The sequence below is a fragment of the Excalfactoria chinensis genome, chromosome 11, assembly GCF_039878825.1.
Source record: "Excalfactoria chinensis isolate bCotChi1 chromosome 11, bCotChi1.hap2, whole genome shotgun sequence".
NCBI lineage: Eukaryota > Metazoa > Chordata > Aves > Galliformes > Phasianidae > Excalfactoria > Excalfactoria chinensis.
Window position 1 is genome coordinate 6356754 of NC_092835.1, and position 25705 is coordinate 6382458.

At 37.8% G+C, this 25705-nt stretch overlaps 2 long non-coding RNA genes across 5 annotated transcripts; one reads left to right on the top strand and one right to left on the bottom strand.

Moving 5' to 3' along the window:
• Positions 1-638: 638 nt before the first annotated feature.
• LOC140257411 (uncharacterized) lies at positions 639-11452 on the top strand. Of its 4 annotated transcripts, XR_011905011.1 has the most exons (8): positions 639-666; positions 1835-1880; positions 3379-3660; positions 7126-7284; positions 9190-9241; positions 9796-9900; positions 10475-10564; positions 10652-11452. It is a non-coding gene; the product is annotated as an uncharacterized lncRNA (long non-coding RNA). The 4 variants fall into 4 exon arrangements; XR_011905010.1 differs by lacking the exon at positions 9796-9900; XR_011905013.1 differs by lacking the exon at positions 7126-7284.
• Positions 11453-16724: 5272 nt separating this feature from the next.
• On the bottom strand, positions 16725-22711 carry LOC140257521 (uncharacterized). The gene is made up of 5 exons (XR_011905041.1): positions 22582-22711; positions 19950-20089; positions 18666-18872; positions 17722-17758; positions 16725-16780 (listed from the first exon to the last, which is right to left on the bottom strand). It is a non-coding gene; the product is annotated as an uncharacterized lncRNA (long non-coding RNA).
• Positions 22712-25705: the final 2994 nt, after the last annotated feature.

The window sequence follows — 25705 nt, forward strand, 5'->3', positions numbered from 1 at the left end:
AAGAATGTAAAAGAGATTTCTTGGTAGCCGGTTAGCTCTTGAAATGTGTGTACATGGTCTGCATGCACGTGAGCTTCCTATGCCTTTGCTTAGTACCGTAAGTGCAGTGTCAGGTGAGCTTCTAAGCTTGAGAAAGTGTTTACTGGATCAGGTGTGATACTGCACTGATATGCCTGTGTTATGGTCTTTCCAGCATGGGCAAAGCAAGCTCCTGTCTGCAAGGAAGTAACTGTACAGATCAGTCTCTCTCCGCCAGTTACACTCTCTGGGACCCCAAGTGCCCTGCTCAGCACTGTGGTTTGCACTTAAACAGCCATTCACTCAGGAAGTATGTACTACATTTCAATAAGTCTTTCTGCCTTTATAAAATAATTTGTTTTGTTTTTCATCCCACATGTCCCACATGCAGATGCAGTGTGATGTTTTTCAGACTGAACAGCTTCTGAAGTATGTGTAGCAGAAATGCTAAGTCACAGCTTGAAGCAGTGATAGAACACCTGGTGGAAAGGCAGGGCCAACCCAGGGGAGTTTGGCTGTATTCAGTGCACCTGAGTGACTGGAAGGGGTGGAGCCAGGATCCACCCCTTCCAAGACCTCATTTAAGGGTCAGCAGTGGAGATAAGAGTATCTTGCTGGACATTCCTGCCTACCAGAAGCCTTCCAAAGGTAATTAGTTGGGATTTTTTCTTCTTTTTTTCTTTCCTACATCCACAGCTGCTGCATTTGGGCTTATTCTCATTTGCCACAGCCTAGGATTGTGTCATCCCTCTACTATTGCTGTACTTTGTATTGCATTATAGCATTATTACATTTTGGAACTAGGAAATGACAGCAGATCATAGACACTTGGAATGTTAAGTACAAGCAATCAGAAATTTGTGGGTACTATGCTATGGATGTTTGGTCTTTGGGAAAGGTAAGAGTAAGGAAGCCTGCCACTTAACGGGAGTAAAAATGTTCTCTAATGCCAGAAAAGTAAAAATAAGAAATATCACAACCTAGGATATTTGCCTGTTGCATTAATGACATCTGCAAATAACTAAGCATTTAAATGCTCATTACCAATACCTGTCACTTCTGTGCAGATGTGACAGTTTTCTCTGCTACTGTTTGTCAGTCTACCATGAGTTTCATTCTTATTCCATATGGATGCATATTTTTTTCTTTGTTTTCCTTTGACATTAACGCACTGGCAGAAATTTCTAAGTAGCAAAGCAAGGAAATTAACTTACATTTGCTGGCTTGCTAAAGTAAATTAGCTACACTTTTGACTTTCTGTGGTTTTACTCTGAATGGGAGAAGCAATAAAAATGAAATAAGGCTAATCACGGTTGTTCCATGGTTTTCTCTGTGGTGTGTTAAGAGAAGAAGAACCCATAACAAAAAACCCATGAGTTCATATCTGCTTAAAACAGGTCTCTAATTAGCTTCTATAATCGATCTGCCTGCTCTAGCAGGTGAACCAGGTAATTATCTTGTTTATACTCTAGGTGAGTCACAAAATGCTAGATAGCTTTCTCCATATCTTTAAAAGATAATGCATTGTAACAAGTGTTCCCAATATGAATGAACTGCTGCCATAACCCATACCATCTGTTTCACACACAGCAATGTGAGATCTCATTTTATTCTTTGTTACAAAAAGCTGCAGACATCAAAAGAGCTGTCCCTTTGACCACTGTCTCAGTCAAAGGATTTTGCCTAGACAAATCCTTACTTCCCACTATGATTTCAGTGTTGTAGCATTATCTAGTGTTTCCTGCCTTGAAGAGGAAGAATCCAGTCACAAGTGCTTTTCTACGGGCCAAATCTTGTCACTGTTCACTTCCCGCAGGTCTTTTGAGTAGCATCGAAACTCCAAACTCACTGGTTAATTAGGGGTAAGTTACTTAGGGTGTGAGGCTTTGCAGATGGGCTGTGCACATCTTTTACTCAGTATGATGTCGCTATCTGTCACCTTCTAGAAGGCAGAGTTGGTTAAATGTGTGGTTAGAAATAACTGACTTAGTGCTATTCCTGTATGTTTAATTGTTCATAGAAAGTCCCAGCATCTCATATGTGGTGTCTTCTCTGTTCTCGCGTTACTCAATCTGTGCTTTATTTTTATAACACAGATATTTCTCTTACTTGAAGGTTGTTTTATATTAAGCTCTAGGAAGTAAACAAAGGAATAATTCTTTTTGATAACCTTTTAAGGGTCACTGTTGTATTTCAGGCCTATGACCAGTAGCACTAATGATGTTGTATTTGCAAAGAAAAGATGTTCAGAGCAGTTCTTCTAAGTATAACATAGAAGCGTTTCATCTTTTCAGTAGTAGAGAAGAGGCTTCTTGCTTGTGTTGAATGGTGAAAATGTAATGCTCCATGTTTTCTGTAATCATTAAAACAATGGCATTCTCGTTTCTCCCCAAGCTAAACATAATCCTGTCGTGGGCATGCCCCTATTCCAGTTCTCCTTGATAGCTGAATTTAAATTTCCCATAAATAAGGTCTTTTTTTTTTCTATTTTTTTCTTTTTTTTCATAGACTTGTCCCTAGCAAATTTAGTTTCAAGGTCTTTTATTTCTGTTTCTAAAGTAATTATCCTCTGGGCCTCTTCCTTTCTTCCTGGTATGATGCTAGACTAATTATTCTTCTTCTAATGAATGCCTGAAATGGATCCCATATGGTGGCATATGTGCCTTCAGATGGAAGCTTCATTTGAATAAAATAAGGAAATTCTTCTCTTGGGGCTTTCTTAAATTTTTCATTCTGTAACAATGATGAGTGAAATCTGTGTCTTGGGTATAGAAGCAGCCAACTCGCTTTCTATTACACTTTGAGCTTTCTCTGAACTGGAGATTTTCTTGACTATCTCTTGTGTAGGATGTCCAGCTGTGGCTGTGAACTCTTGCATCACATTGTCATGAAGAATTTTTGAATGAGCTGAAGCATCATTACATATGTTATGAGAGCCATTCTTTTTCCTTGGGAAAAAATAAAATGCTATATACACAATCATTTCCCTTGCTGAAGTTCTTTATCACCTTTCTCCAGATGTGTTCCCTGGCATGCAATGGGTGTTTTTATTGCCTTGGGGCTCAATTCACATCCTCGTTCTTTCCTTTCTTTTTGCTTCTTCTTGGTGTGTTCTGCAAACCAATTGCCTGAATCATCTGAAATGGGGCTGTGGATTGGTACTGCTGCATAAAAGATGTACTATAACATATATTCATAGAAAACAGTAAGTGAAGTGTTATTTAAAAAAAAAAAAAAAAATTCACAACACCACACTAGTTCCGCATAAATTTATTTTAGCGGTGTAGCACTTGAATCATACTAATTGCTTGTGTAAACATAATCATTTTACCTTGTGTATGTTTTTGTTTTTGCCATCAGAGACAAAATGGGGAAGCACTGTATTGATTTTCTTTAGAGCATTTGATCCCAAGTTGATAAAGAAAAGGACAGTAACTAATTGTGCCGCTATTAATATTGAGCACTGCTTGGATTCAAAAAAGACCTCCAGCAACATATGAACCTGCAATCAGGGAGAATATAAGAATGAGAAACAATGGCTGAGAACTACAAGGTCTTCGTTTCTGTTTAAATGGAGAGCAATCGCCTCTGGGTGGTCTTAGCCTGAGAATATCAAGTCAACAGCTTTGCAGCACACATACGGTAGGTCTGTGAATAAGCTTATTTATGACTTGCTGGCATTTTCTTGTTTTGTCTTCCATGAAATGAGTAATTGTTAGCATTCCAATAACTGAGCTCAGGCTTTATGAACCAACGAACAGATTTTAGTTTCTCTAACAATCTCTTAAGAGTATACTTTCTTGTAAGGCCTAATACTTGATACGGACTTGTTCTGTTTTGCACCATTTTGCCCTATTCTATGAAGAATTTTGTGATATAGTTGTGAAGATTTCTAACTGACTAAACACAGAGGAGTCCCCAGTGATCTGTTCAGTAGCTTGTGTCCTTTACAAGCAAGTGACTTACAATAACTTGCTACAAATAACCAAGGGAACATAAACCATTTCAAGGGGTAATAATTTATCTTTCACAGAACAGTTGGTTTCTTTTCTTTCACTGACTCATTGCAGTGACCATGCTGAATGCTGCTTAATCCATGGTTCAGACAGCAGTTTCTTGTTCAACTTTCTTATTCAAGTCACACTGTCATTTTCTTTTGGGGTAGTATTTGCATATAGAACCCCTGATGAAAGACCAGTAACAACAGGATTAAGGGAAAAGGTGATTTCTTATGCATATCATAATCCTGGCTGTCTTTCCTGCTGGAAGTTGTTTCAGAATGCCATCTTTAACAAGAAATGCTGCTAAAGCTAATGAATAACTGGGAATCTGGAAGGCAGCATCTTTTCTTAGAAAATCAAAGCAGAAGTTTTCAGTCTAGGCTTCAAAGTTAGATCCCTAAATTCTTGTTAAGTATCCAGAATAAATTGGTATGATGAAAAATTCCACTGACCACAAGTCTAATTTCGGCAATATGAGTTATGACTACTCTGAGCTTTGCAGAGGCAGAGTGCTTTGAGCTACGTAATCAGGCATGGCATTTTGTCTTTACTGAAATCTATCTAGAAGCTGTGTTTCAGGAATATCATTCTGGCAACATCAAATGCAGGGCACTGTCATTTTCTTGACGAGGTTAGAAACCTTCTGTTCTCTTCCTGATACAGTTTACTCACTGAGCCCAACTCAGGAATTTTAGTAGTTTGCTATATCAAGAAGACAGATGTAAACTCAGTTATGCTCACATGTTTCATAGTACCAGGTCTGACCCAGCCTTTCGGGGCCAGAATTAGGGAGCTATAAAGGCACTCAAAATCTGATGTGATTTGTGAAATTCTTACCCAGAATGTAAACTGCGGAGCCATTGCCTTTCAAGAAACTAATTGTCTGGTCTGCTTTATCAGTTTAGAAAATGCTGTGGGGCAAGAATCAGAAGAGACATCTGGATATTCATATTGGTATTATATCTAATAGTGCAAGAGAAAATTTTAAAAGCCAGCCAGTCAAGATAGCTTGAAAACTAGATACTAGTTTCTTTTTCTTGCCTCCTGTCAGGAACCCACAGTGGTTACTTAACTGTCTCTTCATAAGGATCTTCCTCAAGCATAATCTTGCTGCTGGGTAGAAAATATCTACTATCCAGCATAAATTTACTTCTTAGCGCCTGGGAAAGGATGCATCTATCTGCCATCACAACATCCCTAGATGACTTTAGGAGTGTTGGCTTTTGTCCTTTCCATGATCAAAAAGCAGCAGCCTGCATATTGGAATTGCTTTCCCCTCTGCAGGTGTGGTATGACACAGAGAAAGAATGTAATCACATGCATCTTATAACATTCCAGTGTGATGTGAGAAAGATGAGAAGAAAACTCCTACAAATTGGATGGTTTTACATTCTAATATCTGAGGTGCTTTAAGTCCAGGGAGAGAAAGAAAGGATGACTGTCCTACTGTTTACCAATTCCACTTGATTAATAACAATCTAATGTAGTGACGTTATGACTTTCTTAATAATAATAAAAAGGATATTACTGTTAATATTTGCTATTACAATCATCATAATAGTTAAAATAATTATTACGGTATTAATAATTCTGTTCTCACAGCTCTGTAGCTATTACATATATATGTCTTTTTAATTTTCCTGTTTCTTTCCCTTGCCTATTATCAGATATGTATTGTTACCTAGTAGGAATCATAACAAGACAATAAATACAAAGAAGTCAAGAACTTTGGAAAGATCCAAGCAAAATTGTAAAGAACCCTTGCAGATTTTCTTTGTCTGACACGTTATATTTAAAAATTAATCCAAAACACCCCCACAAAGATCTGTTGTACTTGCTGAACAAAATGGAGTATTGATTTGCCAAAGTCTAAACAAAGCAGCCTACATGATTCATTGATTAGGAATTTGGGCTCGGTCCATGTGATCATTAACTTCTTCATCAAATGCATTCATTTATTCATAAGCTTTGTTTATGGCAAACCCCTTTTATAGTCTTGTTTCAAAATGATAAAAACCAAATGCCTTGTCTAAGTTCCATATCACTGCATACGTAAGACAAAACAGAAGGTGCTATGAGCTTCAAAGATTTTATGAACCGTTTGAAGAATGGAGGAACTCTGATGGCTTTCATACTAGTCCAGACTTCAGTATCATTTTTGGAGCTGTATAAAATTATCCAAAAAAAAAAACAAAACCACCCTCCTTCTGCTGTCATGTGGGGATCCCATCCGAATTTGAGGACGGCAGTGACTGAACTATCAGGAGCTCCATATACCTTTGCAGAGTTGCTCAGGAAATGCCGGGTGTGTGACTTAAGGTCATATTTTGATGGACAATTGTTGCAATAAAATATGCTTGATGGAAACTTCAGATACACAGCTTAAAGGATTACAAAACAGGATCTGGTAAGAAGTTGTGGCTTGGTCACAAGTCAAGAACTTTCTGCTTCTCTCCAGTATATTCCCTCTGGTTTATAGCAAGAAAGGCAACAACAGGCAGGAGTTAAGAATTTGTTAAGTGTTTTTTTCTTGTTATGTAAGAAGGCAGTGTTTTGGGTTTCAGTTTTTGCTGTGTAGTTTAGTACAAGAAAGGAGGTACTAATGATGAAAGATGAGTTCTTATGATCAGTATCTGAGTACTTGCTGTACTTCATTAATCCTGTATCAAAGAGTAACAAGACGGTCATGAAAATGTTATTACAGGGTAATGTAGGGTATGTGCTTACATTGAGATAAAAATGCTCTGTGGTTAACAGACAGGGTTCAGCATCTTCCCTGCAACGCAGACAAGCTGGGTGACCCCACAGTAGAAGATGGCCTCTGTCACAAGGTGCCATGGGTTAAAAGCATGCTTTGAGACTGTTACCTCTAAAGAGCTGGCATGTTCTCTCACTTAGCTTGTTGTAATTTCACTGTGAGCCTGTCTCTGTGGCAAGCTGCCTTCTAACATCAAAAATGAGAACAGTGGGAAAAGACTGAACAGTTTGTGGGGTGTTTTTTGTTTGTTGGTTTGGTTTTGTGTGTGTGTGTGTTTTTGTCTTGTTTAAAGAAAGAATAAAGTAACTTCCCTCTCAGTAGTTTATACAACTGAAGTCTAATTTACAGGTTGAATGGGCTGTAATGTAAACAGGAGCACTTTCTGACTTTGGAAGCTTTGGTGTTTCTGTGGATGTGGAATTAAGTCTTTTTTTCCAGTGTTTCTTCTGGTTCTTGGAAAGGTGGTTGTGGAAACCCCATGATCTGAATTAGAACACTGCAGAATAAGTAAGTAAAAGAAATCCAGATGTTAATCCAAGTCCCAGTCAGAACTCTCTTTTTTTCCATAGATTTTAGGCACTGGATTTTGGATTAGAGTACTTACATGTAATTGGTATGTGGCTGTGGTGATATGGACAGAGAATTTACTAGCTCAGTTTTTAAATATCTGTGTGGAAAAATGAACTTTATCTTAACCAAAGGTATTTAGTGTAAACTGATCAAAACTCCTGATTAATAAGTGAGAATTTGAGTGGCCTTCCATGCTGGGCATCCATCTGAAACTTCAGTGACACATTCTCTCAGAAATTGTTGGGCCCTGCTCTTTATAAATGATGAACTTGTAGCTATCTATCTCCTGCTTACTGCAAGCTCAAACAGACTGATTACAGCATATTCTTTATCAGGTATATGCTGAGTTTTAGACATGAGCCTGGCATAAGTGCTGGTTTTATCCAACAATGGAACAGAAAACAGACTTGCAATTTGCCTAAAGCAAAGTTCCTGCACAGTCTGTGTTATTATCAATATAAGTTACACACCTTCTCTGAAATGAGAGCACATTACAGAATTTTTATGCTCTGGAACATTCATTTGATTTAACTTTTTTTCCTTAAATTCAGTTTCTATTTATATTTGGACAGAGACAGTTGCTTATTATATGCAAAACAGGGTATCATGAATATGTACAATATATTCTCTGCATATACAAAATGTATACATGCGTATATCTACTACAACAGGCTCAGAGAAAAAAAGAAATTAAAATATTTGTTTAACGTTGATTTTGTTTATGTAAATAAGCATCTTTCTGTTAGCAAAATATTTGCTTTGTTTTTTGCCATTATGAACTGAATATGTGCCACAAGAAGTGGGCTTTAAATGAACGCACAATAGCTGGCTACAGCGGGTAATTTCATTTAGGCACAGAATTACGAAGTAGCCATTTTTAACTTCAACTAGATTACACATTTACTAAACCTTCCATAAATTCATCATTTGGCTGAGTCACATTGAGAATTGTTTTAAATAAATCTATGTGGAAATTAAATTTAAGTTGAAAAGCAGCAGGAAAAAGATGTATAGTAAGTACTTCATCTGTTGTAATAGGACTATTTGGAAGGAATACAAATGCACTTCAAATTGTAAAGAGCATAATTATTTTTCTCCAGAAGCTGAATGAAATAGAGTAGCTTCTGCCTATATAACATTTGACATGAATTATCCTCATAAAGTTCAAGTTGTATTTTTTAAATTCTGTTTTTTTCCTGGTAAAACTTACTTACTGGTAAAGTAAGTTTCCAAATGACTTCTCAAATTCTTTGCCTTATTATAATGGCCAAGAAGGACATAGGTGTTGTCTTAGCTGGGCAGAGCTGCAGTTCAGCTTCCCATCATCCTGCCTTAGGCAGCAGACACTAACAGGTGCTTCACAGCGATTTCATAAACCTGAGAAGTGTCAGAAAAAGGGCATGGGCAAAACTTCTAAACGTGAAAGGACCTTAAAGAGGTCATCTAATCCATTACAATGCTCTGGATTTTTGATCCACCGAGGGAAAAGTTCATTCTAACCTCTGACACAAAATCCTACTCTCAGGGTCTCTTTCCTTTTCTATCTTATCTAACAAAACTGCAGATATACATATTATCCATATAATGTTTAATCCTTTAAAAAGCCTGTACAGGATTAGTGTATTATAGATGACTGCAAAAGATCTGGAGTGCCATGTAATAATTTATTGCTAGTAGATGACTGCCGGGATTCTGAGATGTTTTGCAGTGCTTGGGTTTGGTTGGGAATATCAGCAGGATGGAGGATATGGCTCCAGACAGCCATCCATCAAATGATGCTTAAGAGCTGTTAAGAAACCAGGTCAGAATTGTTAACTGTGATGACTCTACATTCTTTTCCAGACAGTCTATGAAATTTGTTGTGACAAGAAATGATTAAGGACTCCCTCCCCCGGTAAGTATCACCCAATAAAGAAAAGCAGAGTGTGATTTGAATAGAGAGGTTTTTTTAAAGAAAGAGAGCTTGGGGGGCAGTCTGAACAGTGAACAACTGTGCAGAAGCTGGTTCCAGAACGTAAAGCAGTATGTTTACATCAACATGGTGCTGGGCTGCCTAATGTGTGCTGCTGAGAGGCAGATGGTCTTAGCTCAGAGCTAGCTTTGTTCAACTGCAGCCATACACCATTCTGAATTTGAGCTAGCGTCCTCCACAGAGACGTTCAGTGCTCAGGATGGTACCAGCTCAGGTGAACCTTTTTCTACTTGCCTAGTGCTGCTCTTTGAGAAGTCTGCTGCAGGGGGATTGGAATAATGGATTTAGACTATAAAAGAAAAAGCTATTCCTACTTGGTCTACCCGCTTCCTTCCTATGCTTTTACAAATCTTTCTAGCACTGACCATGCACAGACTTCTGTATGGAGTTTAACCTTCAGGGTAGGAGTGATTGATATCCCACATATTGTAGCCAAGGGTGTGATCTAAAAATGAAGTTGTACATTCCCTTTTGAGGAATTTTAAGAGCCAGGGGCCTGCGCTGATCAAGGGAGACACAGATGAAGCTATATGTGTAAACATGACACTTTTCTGAATGACAACGGACAGCTGGACTTTATGGTAACCATCTATTTACTTTTGTGGTTTTGAAGGGTTGTGCCTGTCCAATTCACTGAACGTCCTTTTGTCGTTATAGTAAATCTCAACCAAGTGTTATAATTTTACCGTCATTCATAACTTTGCATAATTCCATCTTTACTTTCCTTTATCACAATTTAGCTATGTGCTCTTTTTGAGACAGTTCTGATCTCAGTGTCTATGGATAAAAACATTTCCGTGGTTGGATGCAGTGTTAATTTAATTAAATACCATTTGAGTTTTTAAGAGAAACAAGTCTAAATTCTTTAGAGACTTAGGTTTAAACCTAAAATTGTTCCAAACGTGCATGAATTAACTGCCTACTTTATAAAATAAGTTACTGCCTTTGGAAAAGAAACAAATGCAAATGCTAGTTACCGTGCTTGAAAGAGGTGACAAGAAGTGCCAGCATCTTGGCTCGTGTTGCAGCTTTATTGTCACAAATTGTTAGTTACATTTGAAAATTATGGAACTCTCTCATTGTGCAAGTTGTGCCTGCCAGTTGGTGCCTGCACACTAGAGTGGGTTTACCCAATTAACAGAATTTTCCATGCAGGACCCAGAAGAAGTGTGCATGCTTCCTAAACGTTACCACAGCTGAGGTTCAACCTTGGACTCTGGTGGTCTGGAACAACTGCCTTACCAGGTGAGTTAAATGCAGGAGAAGCTGTATGAAGCATGCCTCAATGGAAGTCAGCCTTGGCACATCTAATCTAGCTGTATTTGCCTATAGTTCTCTCTGGCAGATGTAGTCTGACTCAATCACAAGCAAACTGTGCAGCAGACAGAACAGTATTTTTAACCCCAGAGTGCTCATCAGATGAAACAGGCCATGGAAACAATGATATTTAAGTGCTACTTGGAATCTTCATCATTGGCTATCTCAAGCTATTTGCATCTCTCTTCTGGCAACTGACCGAGTGTAACTTTCCTGGGAAGAGCTGTGTACCGTTCAAGCCTCATCTAAAGCTGAGGGTAAAATGACAGGAGTGCCATCAGGTAACTGCTTTATGGAAATAAATGTTTGAGGGACTCAGAGACTGATTTCATGTAAGAGTTCAAAAAGAAGAATCATGAGTAGAGAAAAATCATTCCTGAGAAAAGACAAGCATAACTGCTGTTCCCTGTGTGCCACCGAATTCAATTGCACATTCTCTATTTTGGGCTTCATTAAACAGCAGTAACCTCGCATTTGCTAAGTACCCCACTGATAATGCAGGGCCACGGACCTTCCTCTGTCTTTTTTCCTTGTTGCTGTATATGGATTTCGGCACTTTTCTAGCGCTGTAAGTGACATAGCACATTTTAATTAAGTTGCAATTGAGAGATTAGACCAAACTTCAGCTAAAAGCTATTATGGCAGACTCCATTATAGAATAGCATATAGGAATGAATTACAACACAGTCATGAAACATCTATCACCTTTTTAAGTAGACGGACAGAATGTAATCATTGAAAAATAAAAAAATAAAATCCCATAACTGTAGTTTGCAATTCAGTTTTTTCCCTTCCTCTAAGTAGCAGTTAGTTATATTTTTGTAGGCAAGTCCATGTTTCTCTAGTTGACAGTAGAAATGATTGCTTTCTTTATGCAGAGAAACAAATGGCTGTAGCCCTCCTAATCAGGATTGTGATGATCTACAGATCATGGCAGGCACTGCTTTATTAATTAATCCCAAGTTAACGCAAACAGCTTTGTTCACAGAACCATTCTAATAGTAAGAAAGTGCTGGGAAAAATGATAAGCTTAACAGCTGTCACTTACTTATTTTAAAGGCTTGAAAAACTATCCAAGTACGTTTAGGTTACTTTGAAATTATGTAGTTTTATTTTAATTAATTGATTGTAACCTCTGTTAAGGTGGTCATGTTCCAAATATTCACAGACTTTTTCATATTTTGTCTTAAAATTTAGTTTTAATCAGTGTGTGCTGTAGAAAGTCTTACCTTGTAATATGAGGTCTGCTCCAAAAGTACTGCCTCCTACATTTTGGTGCTGCACTACAGATGGTAGCAGAGGGGCAGTCTGATAAAATGGCACCTGACATGGTAAGTGTGTATGAAGCAAAGATTTGGAACTGAATTCTTCCATGCAGAAAAAATGGCATCCACTGACATTCACTGATGATGTGGATGTGAACACAGAGAGGCACTGGGTGTTGCGCTTCAGCAGTAGAAACAGTGGTCACCTCCACTGGTGCAGATGTTTATGAGCTCGGCACGCAGGCTCTTGTTCATCACTGTCACAAATGCACAGCTAACAGAGGTGACCGGTTTGAGAAATAGCATTTTGTATCTGAGAACTTGCTCTATCAAACAGTGTTACTGTGCTCTTTGTGTGAGTTGTAGTTTCCATGGAAGTAAATAGGAGGTTTTACTTTTGGAGCAATGTACGTATTAGCATAAAAATTTATGCAGCTGACCTAGAAATAGTGCATTCTACAAGCCACTTCTTTTTCTTTAAAAATATATTTTGCTTATTCTGATATAGTCTTAAAATAAATAAGCACTTTTTTTTTTTTTTTTTCCCTTCACAAAGAGACACAATAGAATTGTTTTTGAATGAAGATAAAATATGTCATATGATGAAATTGTTATTTATTAAGGTATCATGGATGGAGGGAAACAGTTTCCCTGCTTGGACCACAACCCTTTTGTTCTTACCTAATTTTTCTCTTAAATGTTTTTGCAGAGAAGATTCAAGCCATTCATTATTCACTTACATATAGATATGGATTCTCTGGATGCAATCTTATTTAAAGGGATCTTACTAGTTATATACTTTTCATTAGTGAACACTTGCATGTGTTCTGTTTTGAGGAGTCACTGTTAACTTTTTCACATCTCATTTTATCTAGTTAACTGTCGGATCTAAATGAGCACTTCCATTTGTGGCATCTGTTATGTTTCCCACTCCAGCCACCCTGTATGTCCCTCCTGCTGGGAGAACCTGAGCTGACACAGTTGCTGCTGGCAGTGTCACTGTCTGCTTTTCATCCAGAAAAATGAGTTCTGTGTCTTAAACACCCTAAAGGAGGCTGAATTGGATGTTTTGTGTCATTCTGCATTTTACTCAACCAGCAAAGGTTTCTCCTTCTCTATTCCTTTCATACGAGCAAGCATGTTACTCAATAGCAATATTTCAGAAAGACTCTTGAGGGAAACAGGGCAAATGAGATCAATGCAAAATTGCAAAACTATGGGATCCAGCATTCTAGAAGCATTGATTTTACTTGGAGAATGATAAGCTGAGTTACATGTCATTTTCAGTATCTATCTTGCTGTATAACCTCCATATTTTCTGGATGCACTGAATATATAAGAAAATGAAGTATTAGGAAAATAGATTGAACATTTGGAGACTGAACAGTTAGTGAGATTTACTCCTGTGTAGAACAGTAACCAAGCTCCCTATGACTCCATTGTACTCTATAAACAGCATCTGCTAGTAAGTCAGCAGAAGCAAGAACTAAATTTAAATGTTAGTATAATTAAATATCAGTCTCAAAAACAATGATTACCTGCAGTTCTTAGAGACATGCAAACCTTTACCGTTGTCAGACACTACTGACAGGAAACAGAATATCAAAGATTTTGTGTTGTGCTCCTTCAGCGTGAGTTGGAGGACCTGTGAATTTTAAAGTGTCTTTGCTTTCTGAAAGAACTCAGTGAGCTGTCTGACCATCATTTGCTCAACAATACTTGCTCTAGTTGAATACACTTCCCACCTTCTTGGAGCCTGTGAAAGGTTAGGAGTGATCAGAGTGTTAACCACTTGGCAATGGAAACCGAGGTTCTTCCCAGCAAAAAACAGTGCATGCACATACTCAAGCCTGCCATCTCCTCAAGGAGCCTGTTACTCTGATGTTTCCCTTCATTGCATTTGTTCAAAAACACACACATGAGCTGAGCTGTTACTAACAGCTACAAGATTCAGCAGGTGCACGGTAACTTCTTAAGCCAATGCAGCTGATTTGAATGAACTACTGTTAAATATCTGAGCCACATGTTTGGTTCTGGAAGTGTCTTTGCAAACCTGTTCTCCCAGCAACAACAACAAAAAACCACCCTAAAAAGCCAAAAGAGATTAAAGGAACTTCCAGTTTCTCATAACTATTAAATGCTGTTGTTCTCAGTTCATTCAAATTAATTTGAGGCAGCTTGGCACATTTAAAGGGAATAAAATGAGATTGGAGGTTTGAGCTCTGATACACTTGACATATTTTGCTGTGATAGGGAGGTTTGGCTTAACAGAAGTTTAATTGCCCCTCGCACAACACTGAGGATAGACTTTCTAGGTCAAGGTCAGGATTCATAGGTGGTGAATAAAAGAGCCTTTCACTGAATTAGTTCTTGCCCTAAAGACAATCAAATATCTTCCTGGAGCCCACATGGGAATGCTACTTGCAAAGACCAGATTCTGTTTTGTCTGTTAGTACTAAAGAGGGAAAAAAACACTGTTTCAGCACAAAAGGCTCATTTTTAATTTCATGAGAACTTTAAAGTGTGGCATTAGAAGAATACAAGAGCGATAATCAGTAATAACTCCTTCTATCCAGAATTAAGAACACAGCAGAGTGCAGGAGGTCTGTTTTGAATTAATTCGCACATTTAGGGAATCTGAACCTACATTTTTCCTCTCTCACCAGGATAGAGTCCCAGCCACTAGCTTAGGTTGTAAAGGGGCACACCTGCTCCCTAATTGGTATGTCATGAAAAATAAATTATTTCCCTAAAAAGATAGAAAAACCTCTCTCTTACATAATTACAAATGTATACACCATACAACATGTAGTGATGATGAAGCACTCTTTAGAAAGACAGATAAGGATTTAAACTTGAATTTTAATTCCCCAGGCAGAAGAAGTTGTGAAGTGAAGTACCCTGCCACTCCAGTGAGTGGTTTAGCTACTGAGATCACAGAATGGCCCAGGTTGGAAGGGACCTCGAGGATCACGAGCCACCAACCACCCCCACCACAGGGAGGGCCACCAACATCCACACTTAATACAGGCTTCCCAGGGCCCCAGTCAACCTGACCTTGAATACCTCCAGGGACGGGGCATCCACAGCCTCTCTGGAAGCCTGTTCCAACACCTCACCACTCTCATAGCAAAGAATTTCCCCTTGGCAGAAGTGAAGAGGAAACAGCTACTTTCTAGCCATTTGTTTAAAAGAAGGAAATTTTACACTTACTTTGGTCAAAATAAAGCCAGAAAGAAGGTTAGCATTTTCCCTTACCTTAAGTCCACAGAAAGATGTGTTATTTAATACATGCTGATCATCAGGTTTCCAAATGGGTATCTTAAATGACCCTCTGCTTATGCTCACTTTCAGACTCCAGTTCTTTATACTCTTTGCAAGAGCTGAAAAGGAAAATGGTAACGTTCTATGTTCAGAATTCTTTGTGAATAACATCTGGTTTTCACTAATACTGATATGGTAAGTAGTTAAGTGTGTTCTGGAAGAAGGGAAATAAAAGTCTCTTGAATATTAGATAGATAGTTCTGAAAGTAACATCTCCTATTTATTTCCAAAGAAAATTGCAACAAATACTGAGAGCATAATAACACAATTTGGAAGAGCAAGTTCTCAGCTACAAAACACTATTTTCCAAACATTCACCACCATTTATTTGCTATGCATTTTTACCAGCCATGAAGAGGATGCCTACGTACCACGCTTGTAAAAATCTCTACCAGCAGAGGAGACCATGAGGTTTGACAGCTGCTATGACAGCGCTGTTGCTAGAAAAATATTGCCCATGCAATCCATTCTTCAGCAGCCAAAACAGATGTGTGTCAGAAGGTGCTAAGCTGTCTTCTCTGTCCTGTATCTGAAATATCAAGCATTCACTTTAGTGTCACAATGTAGCAGCCAGAGTAGCCGTGCCACCAACATCCATCTGTGACATTGATGACTAATAAAACAAAATAGGAGGTGCTGCATTCAGAGCAGTCTTCATACTAATGTTCATGGTATTTCTTTCGCAGCAAAACATACTTTAAGAATAAGATGTCTTTTCTTCTATCATTGCAATTCCTTTAGTATCGGAAAACAGAATGTTTGCTCAAAACACATTCTACATAAACATGGAACAAAAATATAAACTAATCATATAGCCTTTGAATAAACACAGGGTTTGCTAATTTCTCATATCACTTAGTATAATTGTTCATCTTTCTTAGCTAGGAGCAGAACATAAGTGCTTATGAAACTCTACTACTATCTTACTGAAAAAATTCTTTTGCCTATAGTTTGGAAATGGTGCCAGTCTTCCCTAAATAAATTACAAAAATATATAGAAAGCATTTGCTTATCTTCAGGCTAGATAGCCAAAGTTTCTACCTAACAATCTAAGAGAATTATCCTTCCCACAAAGCCTTAGAGCTCAAAGGAAAAAAAAGGTGCTGGGTTTCCAGAGTCAGTGCTGAAGTCACCTGCCATACCTGGAAGTTCAGCGTGTTCCAACTGGCTTCAGCCCTTTTAACTTGCAGTGCCGAGCTAAATCCAAGGGATGAAAGACAAACATATCTTACTAGATTGCATTATCTCTGAGTGAGAGGCTTGTGTTAGTTTTCTTATTAAGATTTAGATTGGGACCAGCTAGCAACTGTAGTAGTTCCTGGAAGGTAACATTTTGGACCAAATTAAAATCAATGATTCACAAATGAGAATTCTATACTCTGTAATAGAACAAAAGGTATTATTTCCTGGGAAACACTATCTGTGCATTTATCTTTGGAGTGCGTTTACTTGAATTATGTATTTACATAAAAGAGGTATTTCAAATTTATGGCATACCTGCAGCATAGTACGTTGAACTCTCAAAACTTAATCATGTACGAGGTGTGCTTCGTGCCTGGTAAAAGATGACAGGTTTTAATAGATTAGAATTAAGGTACAAAGATTAGGTTCTTGGCACCATAACATCTCAACCTATTGAAGAAACACTTCTGATATTCAGTGGAATCTCAAGAACTTGTCCTAATGGTTAGAAGACTCAGAAAATCAGAGTATTAAATAGTATGAGAAGAAGCACTCAAAGATACAAATTGAGAGACTGTTACCTCTCTTTTCTTTCTGATTCCCACTGTCTTTCATAAATAGGTAATCTCAAATGCAAGTTTCATGAAGCAAACAGTGGACAAATGTAAGTAAGTTCACACTTCCTGTGATAGTGTCTCAGTTACACTGGTTATTACTTGACATATGCCATGAAAGCAAAGTCTGTGCCTAGTTTTTTGTTTTATTACCGAAAAGCAGAGAGGCACAGGTTTGCTGTTTGGATTAGGGAGTTCACAGAGATTATGCAGAAATAATATCAGCAGGATTCATTTCAGAGTTTTAGTGAATGCTACAGAGCAGCTACTGGAGTACTCAAATTAGACCAGATGTCATAATGCCAAACTCTCATCCCAGCAGAGTACAATATTAAAAAAATGGTTACTTTTGCTTTTAATTTACTACTCTCTGGATGAGAGAAGTCCCATCTGCTTACTTTATTTTTAAATGAAAACATAAATGTTGTCCTGTGGTGACATTAGGCTAGATATTATGTAGAGACAGAGACTCTAAGCAGTTAAGATTTACATTTAATAAATATGTTTTCTTACACGCAACCATCTGCATAATAAAACCAATGAGTAAGTTTGTGAAGCTGGCGTAAACAGGATTCAAAGTGTGACCTATTTTTATGTCACTATGGGAATAAAAGTTACATAATTTTAGGAAATCTGGAAACATAATTTTTCCTATGGGATAAGTCTGGTCACACTGGATAAAGTGAGGAACAGATCTTACCTTTCCAGCAGCTCAAGACAGCAGCAATTCAGCAGAGCTAAAAGCATATAGCTTTTGTTAGATTTCCTGAGACTTCAGAACCACAAACAAAATCTTAAGTATGCTTCTGATTCTAGGTCCATGGGAGTTCTATTTCACAGCCCAGTACCATGAAAAACATGCTGAACACACAGAGAAATGAAGAGATGCACTACTGCTGTTTTGAAAGGTAAGAGGAAAGTTTTAAGCAAATTCTGTCTGATTAGAGGCTTCTGGAATTGAACTATCCCCTCTACAGAAGCACAGAGATTGTTTCAGTGTTCCACATGCCAGCGATACTCGATAAACTTGGTGGGATGAGCTGTGGCTTTTTAAACAGTCTAAGATCCTTGGATATTGACGCTTTCTTTAATTTAGGGTAGCTGCCAGACTCAGCTAAGATGTTCAATGTTACTCTCTCCTATGTAATTAAATTAAAACCAACTCTTGCTGAGAGGCAGAACCCTATGTTTCAGAGGCTCCTATTTGCATCCATATACAAACTTCGTCATGCATCTGCATCAAGAGCCTCATTTCCTACTTTGTGTTATTTCTAGGGCTTCCATTCAAGCTGCTCAAAGCATTCCAGTTTCCACTCTCCAGCCTGAGGTACAGGACTTGCAGCAGCTCCCTGAACTCAGCTCTGGTACAAGTTCTCCTGCTCGTCATCCCACTGTGCTGCTGCCCACCCAGGAAAACTTACCAGAAGGGGAACATTCATCTTATGCTAAACTGATTTTTAGCTATCACAGAAGAAATGACCATAGTAAAAATACTATTAGATTAAGCACGGCATGTACAAAGCTGTAATATGATGGAATGCACAATAGTAACAGTAGAATGCCAAAGTCTTTGCTGTAGCAAATGAGGATAAGCCCAAACATATCAGCCATGGGTGCAGAAACAAAAGAACAAATCTGCTTTACCTTTTATGACTGTGAAGAGGAAAGGGTCCTGGGTGTGCTGGTCGATGCTCAGCTGAACATGAGCCGACAGTGTGCCAAGGTGGCCAACGGCATCCTGGCCTGTATAAGAAATAGTGTGGTGAGCAGGAGCAAAGAGGTAATCATCCCCGTGTACTCAGCTCTGGTGAGGCCGCATCTGGAGTATTGTGTTCAGTTTTGGGCTCCTCACTACAAGAAAGAAAGACATCGAGTCGTCAGGCACTGGAATGGCTGCCCAGGGAGGTGGTGGAGTTGCCGTCCATGGCAGTGTTCAAGAGGCATCTGAATGAGGAGCTACAAGATCTGGTTTGCTGTAGCAATGGGAGCACAGTTGGACTAGATGATCTTGTAGGTCCTTTCCAACCTTGCATTCTATGAAAGTCCTCAGGTAGGCACAGATCCCCAGTGGGATACTCTTACCTCCACTGCCAACCCTTAAATGAGGGCTGGGAAGGGGTGCATCCTGGCTCCACCCCTTCTGGTCACTCAGGTTTATTGCATGCATCTGAGCTTCCCTGGGTTGGCCCTGCCTTCCCACCAGGTGCTCAATCACAGGTTTAGGCCATGACTTAGCATTTCCACTACAGCATGGCATTCCAGTTAAATCCCATGAATTGTGGATTCTGATGCATTTCATTCAGAAGTGCAGGTAGAAATTTAAGTATAAATCCCCCTTTTGAGTATCAAATGAATTACTTGAGAAAGGTCTGATTGCTGCTATACATGAAGATATCATGTGTTTGGGCTAAAATCTGTTATTGAGCACACTGAATTATTTTGCAGTATCTTGAATTTAACATGTAAAATAGAAAACAATGGTGAGATCATCAGGTCCCAGTACAAGGGAGCTCTCTATTTATGTTCTGCTCCTTGGCCACTGTGGTCAGACTGCAACATGCCATAAAGGAAGACTTGGGAATTCAGGAGAGCCTGGGCAATTCCAAAGCATTCAAATGATATTTCACTAAGGAATAAATGAAAAATTCATTTGTTCAACTACCGTCTTTTCCCCTTCTGCACTTCTACAACCTCCCCCCATCTTCTACAGTTGTCATTGTTTTGTAATGTTGCTGTCAATATTCCACATCATAACATCATGTGCAGTATGGATCATTAAAAGACCATGAGTAGGAAACAGCAGTTTCAAAGAAGCATAGAAAACAAACAAAAAATAAAATAGCTAATGAACTTAGTAAGTCCATAGGTTGAACAAAAAAAAATTACCATCTTTCTTCACATAGATAAACAAAAGGAATGTGGTGATACCTTCGCAAGATGAAGATAAACGTCATTTAAAATAGAAAGCCCTTGACAGCTCCTAGGTTTCCGCTCTTTGTGAGTGACTTAAACTTCTTACTGTGCTTCTGAGACCTGGGTTTCACAGCAGAAAAGTGTCTTCAAGGTGCCTATTGTGGAGGAAAATAAGATATTTATTTACTTCTACACAAAACTATTTTAAAGTGTTCTGACTCATCAGAAGGTGAGAGCACAATTGCCAGTCACTTTGTTTTCATCAAGCCAGATTTGAATAGAAGCCTTCTCATCTTCAGATAGCTTTTAGTGGATGCTCAGAGATACTCTGACACAAAATTAGGAATCAAGAACTTGCAATATATAATCTTTCTGAGACTAGTTCAGACCATCCCTTCAACTTTCTGTTTCAGTACAAGTGATACTGATTCTGCTATTTATCTTCCAGACATATTACAAAAATTAATTCTTTGATGTCATTTGTAGGATAAAACTGTAACGCTGCTTATTAATATCCTTAGATTCAGCAAAGTTTCAAAGACTTTCTTTCATGGAAATACAGATTTCAAGGCCAGGAGGTCCTTGATTTTGTCTGTGATTAGCTCATTCTACTTCCTCTTATATAATTTTCAGATCTTATAATTGCAGTTGTAAATTGTTTCAAAATTCAAGTCATGCTAACTGAAAAATTAAAAAAATAAGGTACACTAGCATAGATGCGTATTTTTTCATATATACTTATATGCTCTGGGTAAACTGGTAAAAATCAATGGTTTAAAGATTAAGCAATAAATGAGTGAAATCACCAGTTAAGTATTTTTTGTGATTGCTAGTGTGCATTACAAAACAAAGATTAAAAGACTTGGCAGAAGTCTTGCTCTTTGATACCCTTTCACTTTCCGTTTCCTTTGTCCTTGGAGATTGTCATAATGCAGCTCTGCTTTTTCAGATAGACTTGGCCAGATGTCTACTTCTTGCATCTATTTGGAGTTAAGCTTAATTTAATTGTGCCCCAATTCAAGAGTATCCCTATGCTGGCAAGTTGATTAAGCATGGTGGTAATTTTAATTATCTTCGTATCTCTCACCGGAGTTCAGTTAGTGGAGCTGATTAAGTTAACCCCATATATATATATATAATTTATTTATATTTATTTGTTTTATTTATTTATATTATTTATTTATATTAGAATTTATTTATTTATAGAATATATATATATTCTAAATGGGGCCTCAGACAAGGATAAAAACTTTCTTTTCAAAAGGAAGGGTTGGTCTTCACCTGTCTAGAGATGTTCCTTCTCTACTCCTCTGTCCATCAGCAGATGACTTTCTACAGAGAGCTATGACATTACAGTTGGTTCACCTTTATCAATGACTTTTTTCCCTTGTTAGTTTTGCACTTGTCTGTGATTCACTGCTCTTTTTTACATATGGCAAGGCAAGTCAGACTGTTTATGCTTTTTTTTTTTTTTTTTTTTTTTTTGCCAGATGTTTCCCTTTCTACATGGCTGATTCTATTGTGTGGGTACAACAGAAATGGCACAAAGCCAGCATTTAAAAGATACCAGTTAGTGCAATAAAGACGTGAAGAAGTACACCGTCAGATTTGCATGCCAGATTTGTGGTAAAATCACATGGATACATGGGGCTAACATTTCATTTAATAACCACATTAAGATACCATTTTCAAGCATTATACTTAAGTGCCTTGTAACTCGTTTGATTTTCTTTCTGAAAATATGTCGTCAGAAGTCAGTAGGAGTAACAGAGGCATAATTTAAATGTCACTCTGCTTCCTAATAATGACTTTCATATTCAGGCATTGTACTCCAGTGACAAAGCTTGCATCGCTGCTAGAGTGCTTATGTTCATACAGCTCTGTTTTCAGCCGGCCATGCAGAGGAGCTTGAGTGTGCTTTTATATACTTAATCTGGGTTTTAATTAACACACAGAAAAACAATAGCTTTGAGCAAATGGAGAGGAACTCTATAAATGGGAAGGTCATTCACAAAACAAAGGGACAAGGTCCTAAATGTAAAGAAATCCCAATATGCAGCAACTGAACTTTTTTTTGCATTTTATGAAATTCAAGCCAATTACAGACTTTCTGCACATCTCAGATCGTTAATATATACAAAAGGATCCCTGCTTGCCTTACAGGTACACATGCTTAGCGTTTGTCTGCAGAGGTTTTCAACTTGCCCTGAAACTCCATCCTAGCAAAATGTCTGACACATATCCCAGAGCACTTCAGTTTAAGGTAACAGAAGAAATAGCCCCTCATACATATATAAATAATATATTTCCTCGTGCCCTCAGAGGCAAAAGGCTGGGTTTTTTTGTTTGTTTGTTTTAATCCATTCAATGGACAAAAGAAAGCTCAGCTTGTTCACATCCAAGGGCACCACGGGAAAGAGCAAAATACTCTGCATAATTTTTAGGACCCGAAACGGCTCATTTCACCATGCAACACTGTATAAAAATGATTCACTTTAACCCAGACATACCAAGAGTGACACAGAGCATCTTCCTGAAGAGCAAAAGGAAACAATGTATATCAGCTAAGAAGGATGAGTAAAGGAGAGGACTTTCTACAGTGGAAATTTAGGCAGGAAGAATATCATTACTGACAGCACAATCTCACCTTTGGGATCAAACCTGCAGTCCTGTGCAGTGCTGAAACTACCATATGAATTTCCTGAATTCCTCCATTTTGCATCGCATTTACAGAAAGCCAGCTCCAGTTATGCAAAGCCACAAACATACTCTAAGAGGTTCCTTCAGGCCTAAGAGAGAATTGTTCAAGTTATTGATTCCTCATTACAATTTCTGCTGCCCCTAAGATATCCATAGAGATCTAACATTAGAGTACTGGCCAGTACTCTTGCTTTACTTCTAAGAGCTGATGTGTTTACATCTTAAGAGAATATTGATCTACAGCAAATCATCTTTTTTATTTCAAGCAAGCTGAAACTCCAGTAGAGAGAGACAGGACAGAAAAAAACTTTGCTAGTGCTAATGACAAACACCAGAATGTAATAACAGAGCTTTAAAGACTTAGAAAGTAAGCCCAAAACTTGTTTGCAAATATAATAAGAGAGGGAGGTTCACAAATGAAAAATAGAATTTAGTTACAGTACCTCTTCTTAAGAGGTCTCAAGTAACATCTGGCACAACTCACCCTTTAAAATATCATTACTGTTAATTTGTTTATGAAAGACTTAGGAGGCTAGAAGAAAAAGGGGGAGCACTGAAAAATAAAACCACTGAAAAGCGTCTTCCCCTCTTGCTGGTAAAAAGATTTTAAAACAGGTGTTTTTGGCCTGTTACTGTTGCAATCAGCCAGCATCAAAAGCAGTTGGCAATGCTCTCATCATGCAAAAATTCCAATCAGATGACTCAGTATATTCTAATTACTGTAGTAACACCTGTTGTAGTCCTAAATGACTAACTTATCACAGCAGACAGGCCTTACTTCTCTTTAGGTTTCACTGACTCTTAAATTTCTGCTTTCTCTAATTGCATCTCTAGTTTACCAAACAAATTTTGTAGTCCACATTTATTCCTTGCCACCTCGTGCTTTAATCCTCTGTATGTTAATGGTTTGCTGATATCTCTCACCTACATGTCCATTATGTCTATCTCACTTCATTCCAAGGCAGCAAACTGTCTTATCTATTCACATGAGCACTTGGCCAAGTGATTCATCTAAATGATGACCTCTTAGGCTGGCTATACCAGTGATATCCATACACAGGTACTTATTGGGTGCTACGACAAAAATGTCATTTTAAAAAACCTGTTTCTTTGCTGTTGAGCCCCACAGAACATACCTAAGCTTTCAATGTAAGGAATTCAGAGGAGGATTTTTATACATTTATGCACAGAAGTACAATTGCTCTCCTGGAGCATATTTATTTACTTATCTTTGGCTTACCTGCTCTTTAAGTCAATTCAGGCTGGTTTCTCTTCTCTTTCTTTCTCTTCCCTTGCTCTTTTTGACATTGCCTCTGAATTGAACACCGGACTCAGATGATGATCAGCTGGATGGAGTGCTATTGTGATACCAGACGTGGGCTTCCTGCTGAAAGAATGGCCATGGCAGTTACACACAGTGATCCAAAACCTTTCACATGCACATACAGCACACTGTAGTCCAGGATAAGAAAAAACCTCATTAGTCACATAAAGAAATCATGTTTATAAAATCACCATGTAACAAAACAGGCCAGCTGTTTAAATGATTGGATTCTACAGGGGAAAAACAAGGGCATCTCCTTTGCATGCAAGCACTTTTAATTCACTCTTCTAGCATTACATATTTTTTTCTTGTGGTTTACCTATTTATACAGCTGCTACATTTTTTCTCCTATTTTAATTCTTTAGGTGACTGTATTTTACACATACTACAGCTTTAATATGATTATATATATATATTTTCCCTGATCTATTTTGTTACCTATGTGGATAAAATTAATAGAGAATGCTGACTTATTTAATAAACTTTATTAAGCCTTTGAGGAAACTTCAATGTACTCATACAGAGAGGTAATACAGAATGTATTCACTCTATCATGACACAGAAATTACAATTCTAAGCTAGAAATAAATGACATTCTAGAAAAAGCAGAAGGAACAACATAGAAGGAGTTAATAATGAACAACTTGTCTTCATTTTCAGACCCTTTAATCCTGCTATTGTGCAGTTTTCACACAGTGCTAAATTGAATTACTGCATCATTTTTTACAATTTCTTCGTACAGTTGACCCAGTTTATAGCAGGTTTGAAAGCATTATCATTGCTTAAGGTTCAAAGATGCTGCCGTGTACTGCATTACAAGTCAATCTCTGCAGAAGTATTTTGATGTGATTTTGCTTTCGGATACAGAAGAGGAGATATCCAAGTGAAGGATGGTATTTCATTTTATCATAACAATGTCACACAATACGTTTTTATTCAATATGTATAGTCTCATTTTCCTTGCATTTTTTTCTGACTTTCTTGGTCTAATAAAGTGAATTCCAATGATTTTATGCAAAAAGAACACTGAAGAGAGTCCTAGCATAGCTTTTTAGTATTGTGTAGCAGGTATATTTAGCTGACGCTACTAAAGACAACTAAAAGGGAATGCATTGTTTCTAGACATTGCATCAGTTCCAAAATGCTCCAACTGGGAAATTCTTTATCTGAAGTTTTCTTGTTCTACCATGCAGTGTTTTCTACAGCTTCTTTCTAGCCCATAAACATAGTGCTCAATTTAACTGTGTTATAGGCAGTGTGTTTTAGGTAAAGCATTTCATTTTCTCAAGGTCACTCCTTATGCTTCAGGTGTTAATTTGTGTTGTTCTTGAAGTATTCTTATTATTGATAGTAGAGTCCTTGGTATACGTTATATTGAAGTATTGCTAATGTATGAACTGTAACATTAAATTTTTAATCTAATCAATCAAATGCCATGCATATGCAGTAGATGCTTGGCTTTTACTAAGATTAATTACCATGTGCTGTGAAAACCAACTCTGTAAGGTGAACTATTGCATTCATACAGACACACACAATGAAATGAAAAGAAAGCAAATTGTGCAAAGGGATGAGCACTGTAATAAGTTAATGACTACTTCTGTCATTCAAAACATATGCATAGCCTTTAAGACAACACAAAACAAAGATTAAACGCATGTTAAATCAACTATCTATTAAAGCATTTAGAGCTCTTTTCCAGATTCTACATGAAAATTATGCAATCTGTTGCAAAACTAAACACTTG